Genomic DNA, 16,788 nt, shown 5'->3' on the forward strand with positions numbered 1-16,788 from the left:
ACATAAGCATAAAATGAATTCATAAAATAATTATAGCAAAATTTATTTTTGTCAGGAGGTATATAAATTAAAGTCAGCATTGCGGCAAATACTGCAATACATTGAGCCCGTTATAGTGAAGTAAACTGAAATTTATTTTCAAAACTTTATTTCGTAAAATATTAAAACAGGAATAACAAACTGGCGTAAAATTGTAATTGCTCATTCTTTAGTTTTTTATTATATATATATATAATATATATATATAATAGTGTTAAGGGTCACCGGCCATTTGACCATCTTCTTCTGTGGGATTCACAAACAGTGCCCGAACTCTTACGGGAATTGGCAAAAAGCCGTGAGTAATGAGTATAATTGGCAGGGGCACTATGAATATAGTGCGGGACAATAAGTTGGAATGTGGGTCTCGCGGGAGGCGTGCCAGAGAGGAGTCCCTGCAGTCGCACTATCCTCGGTAGCTCAGATGGATAGAGCGTGATCCATGTAAGCAGGAGATCCCGGATTCGAGTCCCGGTCGGGACACACATTTTCAACTGTCTCCGTTGACTTACATCAACGCCTGTATGCAATTAGGGATATTCACTGCATTGTAAAGTATAGTTACCAATACAAATGAATGAATGAATGTATGTATACACTACGTAATGAAATTTTGGTTGATGTCCATGGCTGCCAACTGAAAGTGAAATATAATATGGTGTTTATTATTATATGCTTGGCAGCACATTTCAAAAGACTGAAGTAACACACAATGGTGTTAAAAACTACATTACAAAGTGTACAATCTTTAAATACTGGAATGACGAGTTAGATTTTAGTTACACAGTTTGTACTCATATGGTACATTATCAAACGTTAGTACATAGGGATGGGTCCGCTAGGCTCAGTACGTCTCTCCTGGGTCTCCACTATGCCATCTCTCAAGAAGAATGCTTTCGAAAAGATCCCAAAAATGGGTGCGGTTCATTGCCACGTGCTCTTTCAGCAAGATAGCGCGAGGTGGTCTCCGATGGCAGAAAAATCTCCATCTCTCAAGAAAATCTAACCGTCTCGCCTGTTTTAGTGTCCGATTCCTGTGTTATTTTTGTATTTATAGCACTGATAATAGCTGCGTGTTTGATCAAATCTAGATCTACAGACAATACTACGATCTCTGCTGATCATCTTTTGTGCACTCGATAATATATACAAAAAATGACGAATTGGATTCTGCAAGTAACCGCTGAATAACAAACTATAAGACAACTCTAACCCGTTTAAGGCCAAATACATTAGCGCTCAAGTAAACGTAGAACCAAGATCACTCTGATCACCAACTAGTCACTACAAATAAAGGCTGCTTTCAAGCATCTACAGGAATACCTAAGCAAACTTCTCAGTACAGTTTCCTGTACAACGTGACGTACAGAACACGCCACTTCCACAGGGTAAGACGACAAGATAATTTTCTGTAGAATGGCATAAACCAAATTAGTCACGCTCAATGCGTAGAAATAACAAAATCACCTTCCGTACAATAGCAGATACAAAACCAGTCCCGGTCATGGCATATAAATACCAAAATTAGTATGGACCTGCCGCCCCCCTCCCCCCCCCCCCCCCCCCCCCCCGCCCCGGCTTACTGCTGCAAAACAACCATAACACATTCCACAATACCCACGTGCCTTGTTTGTGTAGTAATAGTGATCATCCGATGCACTGTTCTCTTCTCTGTAGACTACGCGCATGCGCACAGTTGTTTACGTCGTTCCTGAGCAGCGGCTTCGCCTGCTTCCAGAGTGGCTTTTTGAGCATCCAGAGGCTACCCGGGAAAAATTTTCTGCCGCGTGCAAGCTACTAGATTTGCGCATGCGCACACCACTCTGAATTGTAGTACGAAGATAGTATCCACGGGCCCCGTGTTTGCTTCCTGATTTTGCTGTTTTCTTTCTTTTTGTGTGCATGTCCCACGTCAAATGAAACAGAACAGATTTCCTTGAATGCAAGCTATCAAGTCAATTAAAATACATTCAAATAATCACGAAGACCGAAATATATTATTAATGTAATTTTCTGATTTTATTTTATTTCCACGTTATTAGCAAATACAGCCATTCCGTAATCGTCTTGCAGAACAGTGAAGTTGCCGGCCGCGGTGGTCTCGCGGTTCTAGGCGCGCAGTCCGGAACCGCGCGACTGCTACGGTCGCAGGTTCGAATCCTGCCTCGGACATGGATGTGTGTGATGTCCTTAGGTTAGTTAGGTTTAAGTAGTTCTAAGTTCTAGGGGATTGTCGACCATAGCTGTTAAGTCCCATAGTGCTCAGAGCCATTTGAACCATTTGAACAGTGAAGTTATTTTTGTCGGTTTGCTAAGGAAATTTTGTTTTTACTAACCAGCTAAGATACACTGTTCTTTACCGCGCAGGCAGTTTTTTTTTGTAACAAATCGTTTCATTCCACACTACTGGCTCGTTTCTACCGTTCCCTCAGTTTTAAATGTACATTGTCATTTTCTGGCACGCATGGCACCAGGCGGTAATAAAAAAACCGAACATGAGGTAATACTGTATTACGTTAAATGTATGTGTAATATATAAATGTTGCAAATACATATGTATATGTACAGGTGTGGAAAGCTAGTATTGCATGTCACTGGCAAAGTTATTTTACAGCGTAGTACTGACGTTAAGAGAACGCAGACGTGTCTTTCACACTTTTCTTCAGACTCTCGGGAAACCTGTATAACTGAGGAGTCAAAATTCTGCACTTAAATTCTTACTTGCAACAGCAGCGTGTACGATACAGAATTTTAGATATGAGATACTCCTCTAGCTAGATGCTGCCTTAGCGCTGTTTATTACTGTGCGGAGACAAATACCTATTAGCCGGCCGGAGTGGCCGAGCGGTTAAAGGCGCTACAGTCTGGAACCGCACGACCGCTACGGTCGCAGGTTCGAATCCTGCCTCGGGCATGGATGTGTGTGATGTCCTTAGGTTAGTTAGGTTTAAGTAGTTCTAAGTTCTAGGGGACTTATGACCACAGCACTTGAGTCCCATAGTGCTCAGAGCCATTTTTGAACAAATACCTATTATGTGTGTGTCAAAAAGTAGTTCTGTGGGCGTGCCGGGAAGCGCGTTAACCAGAGCTCGCGTATAGGCGTCGGCTCTCCCATGCAGGTAAACGACGGAGCTGTGGTCTGTGGGGAGTCTGATACACGATACTCTTCGCGCTACTGCTCGCTGCTCAGGTAGTCGGTCCGAGTATCGGTTACTGTCCCTACCTCCAGTCCTTCATCCACAGCCACGACCAGACTCAAAGGGGAAAAAAAGGAGAGTGAAAGAACCACGGAATACGCTTCCCTGTGCAGTCTTACTCATATAGGGTTTACTTTGCTGAGAACCAACATCTTAAGCTGCGGCTCGTGCATTGAAGATAACATAAGCAGTTACTCGTCAGTGTATATATATGTATGGGAATTTGCTTTTAGTACAAACAATAGGTAGAATGCAATGAGTGGCGCAAATAATCCTAATGGTTCAAATGGCTCTGAGCACTATGGGACTTAACATCTGAGCTCATCAGTCCCCTAGACCTTAGAACTACCTAAACCTAAATAACCTCAGGAAATCATACACATCCATGCCCGAGGCAGGATTCGAACCTGCGACCGTAGTGGCTGATCGCAGGTAAATAATATAGGATGGCGCACGGAAAACCGGCCCCGAGTACAGACTGCTCGCCAATTACGCACGATTTATTGCCCGTTTCGAGCAGATACAACAAACAGATAAACATGTAATAATTAGGCAGTGAAGAAATGACAAATAAGCTAATGCAAGCGCCGGCCGAAGTGGCCGTGCGGTTCTAGGCGCTGCAGTCTGGAACCGCGAGACCGCTACGGTCACAGGTTCGAATCCTGCCTCGGGCATGGATGTGTGTGATGTCCTTAGGTTAGTTAGGTTTAACTACTTCTAAGTTCTATGGGACTAATGACCTCAGCAGTTGAGTCCCATGGTGCTCAGAGCCATTTGAACCATTTGCTAATGCAAGTAACAACTGCGAAACAATAGATGACGATTGTTGGGGGACAGTGGGCAGTCTAGTACTCGGGGCCGATTTTTCGTGTGCCAGCCTGTACTACTGAAATAATGTTGTAGAAGTTATCATATTCTCTTTACAAAATATGAAAGCAAACACTCGATTATGGAGCGCAGGCTTCATTCAGTTGTAAGTGGGCCTGCCTTCTATAGCAATCATCCGTTTTACCTTGGATCAAAGAAAGACGGAAAATAGCCGCTCGTGTGTACCGTACCGTACCGACTTTCTTCGCTGCCGTCTTCGAAATATTGTTGTGGAGTTGCGTATGTGGCGTTTCACCGCTGTCTTGGAACCGAATTCGCCCTCACAGTTTCCTTAACGTAATCAGCAATAGCTAAAGGTAGCGCTTCCTAGAAGAGGGAAGATCGTAGCAAGTGCAACGCTTTTGTTTTCTGTTCGTTTACGTAAAATAATTCACATTCGCATGGGAATTACTCGCATTAAATAACTGGCCAGTAATGAGTCGTTTATCAAACCAACATTAATAGCTTTCTTTTGCAGTTTGCAAGTGTCTACATCACATTGTCTGCGCATCAAACAGCCATAATAACTGTTCGGGAGCTGAAAATTTATTTATATAAATCATAACTTCCGACACAGGAGCTGAGAAACGGCATACTAAAATCAGAAACTTTGTATCAGCAACAGCGGTAACTACATAAGGATGCTGGAATCTCGTCTTAACTTTATAAGTGAAAAGAAAGAAGGGTTAGTGAATGGAATCAGTCATTTGATAAAGAAATTCTGAGCGAGCAAGGGCAGTCAGGCAGCCATTAACAGACGAGAGTGAAACGAATATGAAATTTTACAATTACGTTTTACTGTACTTAATATAAGCTTTACGCAAATGTGTATGAAAATAAAAGCGAAATCTATTACTAGTTCAATGCTGATAAATGTACTTAACGTAATATGGAAAAGATTTCAATGTTTTTCTTTAGTAAGTGGAAAACCATGGCCTCTAGCGGAAACGTATCCCGATATAATATTTAACTACATTAAATTTCCTACAAAAAAAGGTCCTATTCATTTTTTTCTAGCATTGATAGTTTGCGTATAGAGAACTGGAGAAGAGAACATGAAAATCTCACGCGAAGCGCATGGGCTATAGCTCACGTAGTCTTGTAAACCTGTTGGTGGCTGTTTTCCAGCGTAATTGACCACAAGTGTCTAGTATAAAATTCTTCGTCTCGACTTCCTCTACACAGCTATGCTACGTTGTAAACAATAATCGTTTACACCCTACATATACTTCACGTCGTCTCTGAGTTCCTAGGCGAGGTAGAGACTCTATGGAAGAATAAATAGTTTTAAAATAAAATGTGATTTTCTCATCATACTTGCGCCTCACACGCTTAGTAAAAATTGGTTTTTTATGTTGCATAATTAAAGTTAAGCCAGCAATAATAATAATTAAGTTCGCAGCTTTGAGAGCTCCTTCTGAGCAAATGTCTTTGAGATAAGTAAATACGATTTTAAGGCAATCTATGTCTTTTCAAATGGAGTGGCACCCCTTTCCCTACTGAGCCAAAGTGACCCACAACCCACTTTTTTTTCCTTTCAAAGAAACCAAATTAGCAGGTAATGCAAATAGGAAACAACCAAACTTAAAAATAGTCTTCCTAAATGCAATGTTACATCAAAGATTCACGAAAATAGTTTTATATGAATTTTCTTACACCACAAATTAAGCAAATTATTGAAAGTTAGTTGTTAAATCAAGTCAATGAAACCAAAAAATATATGAATAACAAAAAAACTTGTCTTGTTATTAGTATGTCTTCCGCTGTTCATCGATATAATGAAGTGAGCTGATATGCCCTTTTGTTACCTGAAAAGACGTACCTATTACTTAGAACGTAGTTTTTATGTAATGTACGTAACTATGAAATACTTTTTAATTGTCGATCGTGGGCGCTGAATAGCCAGAATCAAGTGTAATAACAGTTTGAAACACATGTAAAATGGACGAGCGCAGTGAACGAAACGAACAACTGGATACTGAACTAACAAGGTGCAGTCGGCAGTTCCACTGGGACAGGTGGTCATGCGAAGAACGACGGGTGCGGCCGAGGGAGACAGAGACTGAGACGAGCACACGACCGAGGCTGGAACGAGAACTGCCGAAGTGACCGCCACGGCCGAAGTGAACTAGTGAACCAAGAACCGATCGTTTCTCGTTCCTGGGAACTATAAGTAGACCGCTGCGACCGAAGTGAACTATGAACCGATAGTTCCTCGTTCCCGGGAACTATAAGTAGACCGCAGCTACCGAAGTGAACTATGAAAGACAGTTCCTTGGAACTCGTTCCTCGGTCCTTTCGTTCATCTTGGTGAACCGTTCCTTTGGACCCGTTCGTTCGCGAACTACCCATCTGTACTGATGAGCCTAAATATTGTGAACATTTACCTAACAGCCGGTATGTTCACCTTTGCCACGGGTAACAGCGGCGACGCGTCGAGTCTTGGAAAGTAACGCGGCTCTGGTATGTCGATACAGAGACTACGCATCACATCTGCACACACACAATTCACCTGATTCCCCTAAATTTCAGGGAGGGGGTGATGCTCCGACGCCACTCTCATCACGTGCCAGATGTGTTCGATCGGGTACAGATCTGGAGAGTTGGAATGGGGGTAGAACACCAATTGGAACCCGCCACTGTGTTCTCGAACCACTCGATCACACAGCTGGCCTTGTGACGTGCCGCATTATCATGATGCAAAATGCCACTGCCGTAGGGAAACATGATCGTTATGAAGGCATGTATGTGGTCTGCAACCACTGTACAATACTCTTCGGCTGCCATTGTGTGTCGCACGAGGTGCACTGGACACTCGGACGCCCACGTGAATGTTCCCCAAAGCATAATGGAGCCGGTCCCACAGTACAGGTGTCAAGGAGTTGTTCCCATGGAAGACGACGCATTCGCGCCTTGCCATCGGCATGACGAAGAAGACCATGCAACAGTTGCCACTGCGCCAACGTCCAGTGTCGATGGTCACGTACCCAATTCCAGTGGTAGTCGCCATTTTGTGGTATTAACATTGGCACTTGTGTGAGTTGTCGGCTGCGGAGGCCGATCGCCAGGAGTGTTAGGTGCACTGTGTGTTCACACACACTTGCAGTTCCGCTACAGTTCGTTGCCAGTCCTATTTTGCCAGCCTGCCCAGCTACGGCGTCCGACATCTGTAATGAGGGGTGGTCACCTAACCCCACGACGTCTGACGTGGTTTCGGCTTGGTTTCACCACGTGTTGAAGACACCGTAACACTCTTCGAACACCCGACAAGTCCCGCAGTTTCCAGCATGCTCATGCCGAGCCTCCGGGCCATCGCAAGCTGTTCTCGGTTAAACTCTGTTAGATCCCGCGCCTATCCCGTTCTTCACAAGGACAGCACGCTCACTAATACTACGTGCACCCTGTATGTGTCTGACTCGCAGTCATTCCTCGCCAGGTAACGTTGCTATCGCCTGGACAAGTTTAATGGATAATACGTCGGTGGCCGTAATGTTCTGGCTGATCAGCGTACAGCTTTTTGATAAAAAAAAAGGGTATAACGTCGTGGGTCACCAAACGCGGTGTGTATGGTACAGAAGGCGTTCGATACAGTTCTGCACTGTCGCCTGATAAACAAAGTAAGAGCCTACGGAATATCAGACCAGCTGTGTGGCTGGATTGAAGAGTTTTTAGCAAACAGAACACAGCATGTTGTTATCAATGGAGAGACGTCTACAGACGTTAAAGTAACCTCTGGCGTGCCACAGGGGAGTGTTATGGGACCATTGCTTTTCACAATATATATAAATGACTTAGTAGATAGTGTCGGAAGTTCCATGCGGCTTTTCACGGATGATGCTGTAGTATACAGAGAAGTTGCTGCATTAGAAAATTGTAGCGAAATACAGGAAGATCTGCAGCGGATAGGCACTTGGTGCAGTGAGTGGCAACTGACCCTTAACATAGACAAATGTAATGTATTGCGAATACATAGAAAGAAGGATCCTTTATTGTATGATTATATGATAGCGGAACAAACACTGGTAGCAGTTACTTCTGTAAAATATCTGGGAGTATGCGTACGGAACGATTTGAAGTGGAATGATCATATAAAACTAATTGTTGGTAAGGCGGGTACCAGGTTGAGATTCATTGGGAGAGTGCTTAGAAAATGTAGTCCATCAACAAAGGAGGTGGCTTACAAAACACTCGTTCGACCTATACTTGAGTATTGCTCATCAGTGTGGGATCCGTACCAGGTCGGGTTGACGGAGGAGATAGAGAAGATCCAAAGAAGAGCGGCGCGTTTCGTCACTGGGTTATTTGGTAACCGTGATAGCGTTACGGAGATGTTTAATAAACTCAAGTGGCAGACTCTGCAAGAGAGGCGCTCTGCATCGCGGTGTAGCTTGCTCGCCAGGTTTCGAGAGGGTGCGTTTCTGGATGAGGTATCGAATATATTGCTTCCCCCTACTTATACTTCCCGAGGAGATCACGAATGTAAAATTAGAGAGATTAGAGCGCGCACGGAGGCTTTCAGACAGTCGTTCTTCCCGCGAACCATACGCGACTGGAACAGGAAAGGGAGGTAATGACAGTGGCACGTAAAGTGCCCTCCGCCACACACCGTTGGGTGGCTTGCGGAGTATCAATGTAGATGTAGATGTAGAAATTAACGTATCCGAGGTACTCGCACAGCCAGCTGCTATCTTAGCGATGTATACGAAGGCAAGTATCTCCTGCTTTCACGGTCTGGATTTTATTGTGTGGGGATATTTAAAAAATTTGGTATATTCCAGCTCTGTTGATAGTGTCGGGCCGGCCCTGTGGCCGTGCGGTTCTAGGCGCTTCAGTCTGGAACCGCGTGACAGCTACGGGCGCAGATTCGAATCCTGCCTCGGGCATGGATGTGTGTGATGCCCTTAGGTTAGTTAGGTTTAAGTAGTTCTAAGTTATAGGGGACTGATGACCATAGATGTTAAGTCCCATAGTGATCAGAGCCATTTGATAGTGTCGATGAACTCCGGAAACGCATTGTGGATTGTTGCCAGTGCATTCGGATCAACATTGTACGCGTATGGATATCTATGAACAGTGGCCACGTGATACACTTGCTTCAATGTGTTTGTTCTCAAGTGGATATCTGCAGTTTGGATCCGCAAGAACTCTGTAATAAGGTGTTCCTATACTCAGTCGTAATACACAGGGGAAATAATTGGTTTTGAGACCTATATTTATTAGTGTTATTTGCTTATGTCTTGTCCTGTATTTGCGCCTTTCGTTTGTATCTCTAATAATAGTCAGTCACACCCCCCACTCCTTTGTGTCTCCCTCCCTTTCCCCCTCTCCCCCCCTCCCCTCCTCCCTCCCTCGCCCTCTCAAAGCGGGCGCACGCCGGTCCCGATTTTATTATTATACAATCTGCGAAAATGTATGAGTTATCTTTTCGGTGCTACCTTTGGATATATCACTACAGTGTTGCTTGTTCAGAAGTAAACGCACATTCTGGGACTGTTGACCGTAAACGTTAACCATCTGACAAGTATTTCGTTTTCCAGAGAAAGAAAAGTTAAATGGTCGTCCATGTACCTATCCTACAGCTTGACCACAGCCTGGGCATCATCTTGGATTATGCTAGATTTTGATACAATAGAGGGCTTGAACTTGATCTTCACACTGAGGTAATTGTCCGCGGCAGCAAGAATTCAAAATGCCAACGTTGGTGTAGTGTCTCTGTATTTTGTGTACTCCTAAGCCATCTGTGATCCAACAGGATGAAGTATTAAGTCTTCATCTACATCTATACCCTGAAAACCACTATGAAGTGTGGAGTGTACCTTGCGTTTTATTAGTTGTTAGGGCGTTTCCCTTCCATTCACGTATTGGTTGAGGGAAGAATGATGATTTAAATATCTGTGCGTGTGCTTTAATTAATTTAAGCTTGTTCTCACGATTCCTACGTGAGCGATAAGTACGGAAGCATGGTATATTTCTAGAATCGTAATTTGAAGTCAATTCTTGAAACTGCGTGAGTAGGCTTTCTCGGGATATTTTCCGTCCGTCTTAAAGAGTCTGCCAGTTCAGTTTCTTCAGCATCTCTTTGATAGTCTTCCAAGGGAGAAACAATCTTTCACCATTCGTGCTGCCCTTACCTGTACGCATAGTATCCCCTGTTAGTCCTGTTCGGTACGGGTCGCACACACTTGAGCGATATTCCAGACTGGGTCGCACCAGTGATTTGTAAGTAACCTCCTTTGTAGCCTGATTGAATTTGCCCAATTGTGCCGGCCGCAGTGATCTAGCGGTTCTAGGCACTCAGTCCGGAACCGCGCGACTGCTACGGTCGCAGGTTCGAATCCTGCCTCGGGCATGGATGTGTGTGATGTCCTTAGGTTAGTTAGGTTTAAGTAGTTCTAAGTTCTAGGGTACTGATGACCACAGATGTTAAGTCCCATAGTGCTCAGAGCTATTTGAACCATTTTGCCCAATTGTTTACCAGTAAAACTAAGTCTACCACCTGCTTTACCCGTGACTCAGCCTATGTGATCGTTCCATTTCATATCCCAACGAAGTGTTACACCCAAGTATTTGTAGGAGTTCGCAAATACCAAGTGTGACTCATTTATATTGTAGTCAATAGGATTCCACTTTTTTTCGTTTTGTGAAGTGCACAATTTTACATGTCTGAACACTTAAAGTAAATGCCAAGTTTTGCCCCATTTTGAAATTTTGATAATATCGAACCGAATATTTGTGCAGTTTCTTTCGGACAGTACTTCACTGTAGATAATTCCATCATCAGCCTAAAGTCTGAGGTTACTATTAATGTTACCCGCAGTCATTAATATACGACATGAACAAGAGACCGAACACACTTCTCTGGGACAAACCTGAAAGTAGTTCTACATGACTTTCCATCCAAGATAACACGCTGCGCCCTCCTGCCTCCCCCGCCAAACCAAATAATCCTTAATCCTTGGTATTCCATATAATCATGCTTTTGACACTAAGCATAGATGTATTGATACAAACGCTTTTCGGAAGTCAAGAAATGCTGCATGTGCACGACGGCCTTCATCCAAGCTTTCAGTATGTTAAGTGCGAAAAGTGAGAGTTGTGTTTCGCACGATCGATGTTTTCGGAATCCGTGCTGGTTGGTTGCCATGCTGAAGTCGTTCTATTATAGATACTTCATTATGTTTCAGCTCAAAATGTATATTGGGCGGTTGTTTTATGGATCACTTGTCCTACCCTTCTTGCAAACGGGTGTGACCTGTGCTTTCTTTCAACTACTGGGCGGTTCCATTTGGCCGTGGAGCTTCTTTCATTCAATTTTAATAATTTCAAATGTTTCTCATCTCTACTGACACTACGACTTACTTCGCTTTTCTTTTCTGTGGTACGAGTGTTAAATTGGGATAATTGTTCTGGGTTTTCTTCTCTACCACCACCTAACGCGTAATACAAACGGGAATAATATAAAGTAAAAGAAGACGTGCTATTTCAAAATTCACACATCCACTTATTTATTTACCCAGTAGTCATCTTTTTCAAACAAATGTACTACTTTCTAAACTTCAAAGATGATCTCCTGTATACCTGCATGAAAGGGTATTCCGAAGAAACGTCATAATATGCCACTAAAGGATTATTTCCAGAATGAATTTTTCACTCTGCAGTGGAGTGTAAGCTGTTCTGAAGCTTCCAGACAGATTAAAGCTACACTACCAGTACATAATTTTCCGGAACCCCAGTGTAATTCAGAATTGACCGATAAATGTCTAGTGAGGAGGACCTACCAGTATAGGTGATGGGAAGTATTGTGTTGCCATTGGAGAAGTATTCCAGAATGATATATTTTCACTCTGCAGCGGAGTGTGCGCTGATATGAAACTTTCTGGCAGATTAAAACTGTGTGCCCGACCGAGGCTCGAACTCAAGACCTTTGCCTTAAGCGGGCAAGTGCTCTACCATCTGAGCTACCGAAGCACGACTCACGCCCGGTACTCACAGCTTGGAAGGTAGGAGACGAGATACTGGCAGAAGTAAAGCTGTGAGTACCGGGCGTGAGTCGTGCTTCGGTAGCTCAGATGGTAGAGCACTTGCCCGCGAAAGGCAAAGGTCCTGAGTTCGAGCCTTGGTCGGGCACACAGTTTTAATCTGCCAGGAAGTTTCATTGGAGAAGTAATTACAGAAAAATGGGACGGTCAGTAGGGCTCATTGCCTTCGTACGTGATGTCACCTGGGTAACAAACCCATCAGTGACATTTCACCCCATCTATAACTGCCCAGGTCAACCGTTGGTGACAACCACAGCTAAACCGAAACCAGGTAGAACGGGAAACTTTCTGGCAGATTAAAACTGTGTGCCGGACCGAGACTCGAACTCGGGTCCTTTGCCTTTCTCGGAGGAAGTGCTCTACCACATCAGTCTCTGTCAGACACACAGTTTAATCTACCAGGAAGTTTCATAGCAGCGCACACTCCGCTGCAGAGTGGCAATCTCATTCTGGCAGGTAGAACTTATTTACTAACCGGCAGAGACTGTTGAGCATTTCCGAATTGTTTGTAAAAGAATCGCATGAATCACAGCAGGGAAACACTTGTGAGTTACAAAATGCTACCACGAAGCCAGTTCCACTCCATACCACAATGAATGTGCATATGAAGATAAAAAGAATGGGGTACGGTACTCGAGCGTCCTCGAAAGACATATCTGTGTAGTCATTGCTAAGCGATGCTTGATGCTGTATAAAGGGCGACGCCAGTGGGCAGTGGAAGACTGGACACTGACTTGGAGAGACGAATCGTGCTGTACCCTGTGGAAATCCGATGGGAGTATTTGGGTTTCGCGAATGTCTGGGGAACGTTACTGCCATCATGCGTAGTTCCGACAGCGATGTACGGAGGAGGTGCTGTAATGGTGTGGGGATGTTTTTCGTGGGTAGGGTACGGTTCCATATCTGCGCTTAAGTGAACGCTAACTTCGGTATGATATGAACACATTTTAGAACATAGTGTACAGTAGGGGAACAGTTCGAAGATGACGATTGGTCGTATTGACATGACAATGTACTTTGCGCAAACAGTCCGCTTCCGAAATGTTGCTCACAGATCCTGATTTACGGCAGAGTCCCAAACTGAACCCAATGGAACAACTTCGAGTCCGACGTTGACTGCGCTACGGTCAGACAGGGTCCGGTATCATTACCTTCAGTAGTTTCCGCTCTTGAGGATGAAAGGGTTGCCATTCCTCATAGACATTCAGACGACTCACTTAAAATGTCCACAGCATTGTTCAAGCCATCATAAAGGCAGAGGGTGGTCTCACTCCATATTAATGGGCATTAGTGTATGTTCTGTGACTTTAGATGAGGTAGTGTATGCGCCGGACCGGGAACGCTGCCTTTCATATGTAGTGCTCTACCAATTGATCAATCCTGAAACGTCTCAAGGCCCACCTTCACATCCGTCAGTACCTCCCACCTGTTTTCCGTAATACACAGAATCTGTCCTGTATATCTTTATTTTCTGCAAAAATGGAAGGAGAACATTTATACAAGAGAATTACAATAATACGAGGGGAAGTCAAATGAAAAGCTTAAATATATTTATTAATTTTTTACTGAACGTAAGTGCAACACAGATTTATTATTTTTCGACATAGTCTTCCTATCCATTTGCTCCAGCACGTAGGTAGTGTATAGATTTCTCTGGGAGGAAAAAAATGGTCGTGCACACAGCCACTCACGCACCACCTGCTGCACTCCTTCATTGGGACGTAATTTATTTGCTCCCATCGTCACTTTGAATGGTCAGTACATGTGGTAATCACTTTGTACGAGGTCTGGTGAGAATGGGAGGTGTGACAGAATATCAAAGTGCAGATCGTCGATGGTTGCAAGTATCTCACGCGCACTATGAGACCGAACATTATCGTGTTGCAAAATGACACATGTAATCAGAAGTCCAGGTTTCTTGATCTTATTGCAGCCCGAAGCTGATTATTTAACATATTGAAATGTGACGTACTGGTGATGGTGTTTCCCCAAGCCGTGTAGTGTTCCAAGATAACACCTCGTCCGTCCCGAAAGAACGTCGACAAAGCCTTCCCTGCAGACAGCTGCGTCCTGAACTTCTTGGGTTTTGGTGATGAGATATGGCGCCACTCCTTCTTTGCTCTCCCTCTGTTTCGTGTTGGTGGGCACGCACAGACATTTAAATCATCATTCTTCCCTCAACCAATACGTGAATGGAAGGAAAACGCCCTAATAACTAATAAAACGCAAGGTACACTCTGCCACACACTTCATAGTGGTTTTCAGGGTATAGATGTAGAAGAAGACTTAATACTTCATCCTGTTGGGTCACAGATGGCTTAGGAGTACACAAAATACAGAGACACTACAGCAATGATGGCATTTCGAATTCTTGCTGCCGCGGACCCAGTTTCATCCCCTGTAACTAGTCTCGCGAAGGTGCCGTGATCTTCTGCTTCAAAGCACCACAGTTCGTGACAGATGTCAACATGGGGCTCTTTCATTTCTAGAGTGAACTGCCATGGCATTGCAGACCTTTGCGATACTTCAGCATTTCGCTGATGATATGATGTGCTGAGCGATGACCGGTCTGCGGCTATTCCACGCACCGTCACTCGGCGATTTTTCGTCAAAATGGTTCCACCTGCCACAGCAGACTCTGGTGTCAAAAGCTAGTGTGCCTGACCCGGGTGCTGAGTGTCTGTCGCAGAAGTCAGGCCATTTCTGAACTTCCTACTCCACTCATGCTTTTGCTCCTGTGATACACATGCATCACCATAACGGACCTTCATTTCCTGATGGATTTAACAGGTTTCGAACCTTCACTGCTAAGAACATAATACAGATATTCCCTGGCTCGTCTTTTAATCCGATCTGGTAAGACTCTGACTCATAAGGAGTACTCGAGAATCGGTCGAAGAAGTGTATTGTAAGACACTTTTTTCGTGGATGAATCACATATCCTTAAGGTTCTTCCATTGAATCTCAGCCCAGCATCTGTTTGGTCTACAATTTTATGTGGTAAACCCGCTTTAGGTCACTCCGGATGGTGGTTACTCCTAGGAAGTAATCGTTCGTTGTGTTATCTTGCTAATACAAGGGTTGGAACTTTAATAGTGGCAACTCATTATTTACAGCTCGTACAAAATAGATACATGTTTAAAGCTTTTTCTGACCTTCAAAGTAGTCACCAGAATTGTATATAACCCGTTGCCAGCGATGTGGAAGTCGTAGGATACTCTCAGCAGTGCCAGTCGTGTTGACAGTTCAAGCGGCGCGGTCTGTTGCCCGATGAATTTGTGGTAGTTCTGAAGCGAATGCCGTGAAGTGTTTCCTTCAGTGTAGAAATAGAGTTGAACTCACGAGGGCTTAAGTGAGGGGAGTGCAGTAGATGATATAACACTTAGCAGCCCCATCAGTCAAATAAATCAGTAACAGCTTGCACTGTACGTGCTTGAGCATTGTCCTGCAAAATGATGGTCACGTCCTGCAGAAAGTGTCATCACTTCTGTCTCTAAGCTGGTTGTAGGTTGTGTTACAAAAACGAGCAGCATCTATTTTGCACGAGCTGTAAATAAATAGTTGCCATTATTAAAGTTCCAACCCTCGTAGTTTAAACGTACAGTAGTGGTTACTTCGCCTGTCTAGTGCAGAACGCTACATTTATTTACGTTCAGCGTCAGCTGCCAGTCTGCACCTCATCGATCGTACGCAGTTCGGCACACTCCGCTGAGGTGCTCGTTCATGTAGACGACTGCATCAACGGCGAACATTCTTCACGCGTGTTTACGTGTGTGCGCCCTGTGCTTAACCGCCGTGTGCCTGTATAGACACATACGCAAAAAGGAGGTTGCGCCCGTACTCAGGCACACCGTGCTCGCTGTCGTCTTTCCAACGTCTCGCTAATACGCGCACTTCCGCGTCCGTGCCCAACGTTGCTGTCCCTTTCCACTCCGTACTGCCCGCTATATCCTGAACCGGCCCAGGCTCCAAAGACAAACTTCTGCCAGAGGGAATCGATAGTGCCTAATCAAAGATAGCCCTGGCAGCAGTCCCGCCATGGCTCACGGAGTACCACAGGGAAGTGTGATAGGACCGCTGCCGTTTACAATATACACTGCTGGCCACCGTAAGTGCAACACCCTGAAGGAAGCATCCGAATCAAGTGAAATTTACACCATGGGTTTGCAGCGATGAGATATGCAACTGATTAGAATTTCAGCGCAGACGCACATCACGCGCGCCTGTGGCGCCACCTCATAGCGCCATTTAAGGCTTGGCGATTTCGACGAGTGTACGTTCGGCACGTGTGTTTACCTTGTGGTTGTTTCACAAGACGATCAGTTATGCCTCGTAGACAACAGCGAACATCGTTTGATCAAGTATCCGAGTTCGGCAGAGGAAGGATAGTGGCTTACCGAGATTGTGGATTACCATACAGAGAAATCGCTAGTCGTGTTGGACGAAACCAAACAACTGTAATGCGGATATGTGACCGTTGGATGCAGGAGGGTACGACGGACCGACGTGGTCGATCGCATTCACCTCGGTGCACCACTGCACGTGCTGATAGGCAAATTGTGCGCATGGCAGTGACGGATCGCTCAGTGACATCCCGAACCATAGCACAGCACATTGCGTCTGTAACGCATCATCCAGTGTCTGCG

This window comes from Schistocerca americana, chromosome 8, assembly GCF_021461395.2.
Source record: "Schistocerca americana isolate TAMUIC-IGC-003095 chromosome 8, iqSchAmer2.1, whole genome shotgun sequence".
NCBI classification, from domain to species: Eukaryota; Metazoa; Arthropoda; class Insecta; order Orthoptera; family Acrididae; genus Schistocerca; species Schistocerca americana.